We start from the raw sequence: 4,049 nt of genomic DNA on the forward strand, positions 1-4,049 counted from the left end.
GTTTTTGGGAAGAATAAACCAAAACATGTCAAATACCAGCAAGCAGGCCAGTTATAGTCACTATCTCAGTCTCTCTCCTCTGCTCCACTGTCTATCAGCAGGTCTCAATGACCACCTGCTACATGACGCATATGACATCATTTTAATTTTCATCTTTAATTTTCTAAAATTATAAGCGTAATAAAAACAAAAACAGGATTTTTAAGCCTCTTTCCACTTTTATTCGAATACAAATACAAATACAAATAATTGTGCTGCCTCAACAAATACAGATACAAATACTGGGCCCTCTGCACATCCCTACTCCACACCATTATCTCCACAACACTACAGAACAACAACAACACTGGTGCAGAAAAAGAAAAAAAGACTTAGTTGAGCTCTTATATTGTTCCTCCAGTGAGATTGTCATTGGTGGTACAAAGTGTCTGGCTCAGAAATCATTAAGAAAGGAAATGACAAATACCTTTTGTCTTTTAGTTGGAAGGATTTCTCTTCCTTAGACTAGCAGGTAGTTTTCTACATAGCCTGAATGTCATGTAAACATCATAAGAATAAACAAAATTAATTTCACTTGTTAACGTTATTCACGTGATACCTCAATGCTGAGTAGTGTCTTTTTCATGTTGAATCCATCACAAACTGGCTGCCTGTGAGGGTTTAACCTGCATCAGTCTGAAAGCTATAAATCAACTTAAAAATTCACAGTAAATTATGACTTTTAACACAATCAACTGTGTATGTACAACCCATCTCAAAACATAATTTCAAACATAATTCTAATTGAATTTGAATTCATTTATTTTTGCGCTCAATCTCACACTGTTTCCATCATTATTAGTGCAATGGTCCAAGGGCCAAATCATTAATTTTGGAGAAATCAAAAGAGCTGCTGTTCACATGTAAGCCCTGCCGTACCTGTTCAAGTCATTTGTGTAATTTGTTTGTGATGTTTTGATGGAGTAATAACTGATCTGTGGTGCATTAAAAGGCCAACAGTCCAGACAGAAATTGTTTCTGTCTGCCGGTGTTGAACCAGTGTTAATGATCATCAAGTTGAGTCATTATCCAGATGAGAGGTGATCCCAACTTCCAGTGAAGCTCCAGTCAGTAAAATAAGTTCAACCCACTTGGCCCACTCTCTTTCACTGCAGCTCATCATTTCATTGCTCCACTTCCTGAAGCAGATCTGCTGAAAATAAACTCCATCAGCTTCAGATCTGAGCCCAATGAAAAAACAGCAGGAGCCTCAACAGATCAGACTGTGTTGTGATGAATAAATCCAGTGTTAATGTGACAGTGACAATCCATAGAATTATTATAGATGTCAAAGGTTATTCAAGATGTGATCACTCTCAGGCAGGCAAAAACAAAACAAGAAAAAAACAAGAAAAGAGCCATAAGATAAGTTTTACTTTTATTACATTTTTACAGGTATGTCAAACTCAATGTCACAACTTTTTTGTACAAAACAACTGTTGGACAGTTTTCAAATATACCAAATCTGCTGAACTTTGAGGGAATTTGTCCAAATTTTTCAGGCCTGAATGTTTGACCCCTGCAGTGAGGGGATCCAGTGGCTCTGTTATGCTGTGGGGGGCATTTTGCTGGCATGGTTTGGGTCCACTTGTCCCTTTAGAGGGAAGGTTCACTGCAAATCAACACAAAGTTGTTCTGAGTCCTCACTTTTATCCTATGATGAAACATTTCTATCCTGATGGGAGTGGTCTCTTCCATGATGACAATGCCCCCATTCACAGGGCACGAGGGGCCATTGAATGGTTTGATGAGTATGAAAATGATGTGAATCATATGCTATGACCTTCACAGTCACCAGATCTCAACCCAATTGAACACCTATGGGAGATTTTGGACTGACGTGTTAGACAGCGCTCTCCACCACCATCATCAAAACACCAAATGAGGGAAAATCTTTTGGAGGAATGGTGTTCATCCCTCCAGAAGAGTTCCAGAGACGTGTAGAATCAATTCCAAGGCTGAGAAACAGTATCATCCAGTGTAGACAGGAGTTACTGTTACAGCTACCACAATGAAACCTGAGACCAGTGCTTAACATTACAATGTCTCAACCTCTTATTGTCTCTTTGAAGAGGTTAGTGAGTTACTCTTTAATGGGAAGCACGTACAGAGTCATTCTAATGAAAACCTCTTGCAGGGGCTCTGACCAAAAACTAGGTGTCGTTTGGTTCACCTGTCCATGAACACAATCAGTTGTGTTCATTACACCACCACCAATCAACCATAAATGAAATCCACCACCATACCAAGCACAGCTACAGCGCTGGGCAAGTGCTTTGCCCCTGCACCTCCTCTGCACTCTGAAACAATATGTATAATTCAATTTTACTTATCACATCACTAAGGTAAAGGTTTACTTCTAAAATTATAGCTGATTGCTGTTTATATGATGTTTTTGTAGGAAATGAGCTACTCATGGTAATAAAGAAGTCCAGTGACTATTAGTTGACTAAGACTAATCCTTATGGTAAGTACAGTAGCTGTTTTGTCCTGTACCTTAGCTTGTTGAATGAGCCACCAAACATTCACAGGAGAAAAGTACACTGATGACATCAGTTAGCAGGCTACATAGCTAATTAGCTGCTCAGCTGCAGCACATTAAACAGCATGTAAACACTCCTGCAAATGTCACTTTGGTCCCATTAGATGCTGGTGTGGTTCTTACTCTTCGATACCACTGCTAAAACCACAATGTCCGCCCATGACATTTAACTACAGCACAAATTTATTTACTTTGTCTGTAGCTCTGCTGCCACTGCTCAGTCTGCCGGCTGCTGTCAATCAGACACGGAACGACACACCCCTCCCTCCTCCCCTACTAGAAAATTTTTTTCTTCCTTTTAATGATAAAAAACTATTAAAAGTGAATTTAAAATAACGCTGCAAAAAAGAAGACTACATGTCATTTCAGCTGGACTTAAAAGCCAGTAAACGTGCTACACCAGTGTAAGTTAAAGGGATGATATCTCTTTACAATGACAGACAGACTCCATTGGTTCAGCACACACAAGTCCTTCAGTGTTTAAGTCCAGGAGGTGGTGAGCTTCATGTCACACAGATGATCTAGAATCAGCCTTTGCCATAAACGTGTCACTTTCTGATTTGTGTTTCTAGCACTGCCATGTGGTTTGGTTGGAGGACACCAAGTTTGAAAAACATGTACAAGAACTCATGTGGCCCACATTGCAGACAAATATCCATACAACATCAATTAGTGCTCTATGAATATGAGTTAATGAGCCGCTCTGAGTGAAAGAGCACAGCCACACTCCAGAATAATGGTTGCTGCCTGCAGCAATAAACAGCAGCTTGTTAGTCACCCTGTCTCACTTGCTACTGACAAACACAACTATTGTTGCGTAATTGCTAGCATGACAGTGACTTTAGCATCATAGACTATTGTTATAAATAGTACTGTCTAAAAGTTCATAATTGGACATGTCCTTATCAAAAAGCAGCATGTTTGAGTTGGAAATGAATGAGCTGTAAAGAAACTGTTTTCAGCACCACGGAGAGCAATGCACAAGGACTCATGTCATATCAAAGGTGTGTATGATAACAATGATCGCACTGACCAGATCAGTATGTTTAGGCTCCAGTAACGTTGTGGAATATAAGAGGATTTTTTTGACAATGAATTATACACATAATTTTACTGGAGTCAGGATCTCTCAAGGGCTTATTTATATGCAGAGAGAGATTTTTTTATGATAAGAATTGCAAAGTATGTAGTAATTCACAAAGGTGTAATGACGGTAGAAAATATCAATCATTTGTATTGTGGCCTTTCCTTCAGAAGATCCATTATCTTCTATATATGATGGTTCTTATGCCATGGCCACTTCCCAAAGGAAAAAAGAGTCTTCCATTTTTAAAGTGGGTTTGTAGTCAGTTTAATTCATGTTACTTAGGTTTAATTTCACCATTGAGCTAACTGGTTACATAATGTTGCTATGGTTACCTACTGTCTAATTTACCTTGCTCGCTGATTAAGAGTGATAAAACTACAG

This window comes from Thunnus maccoyii, unplaced genomic scaffold, assembly GCF_910596095.1.
Source record: "Thunnus maccoyii unplaced genomic scaffold, fThuMac1.1, whole genome shotgun sequence".
NCBI classification, from domain to species: Eukaryota; Metazoa; Chordata; class Actinopteri; order Scombriformes; family Scombridae; genus Thunnus; species Thunnus maccoyii.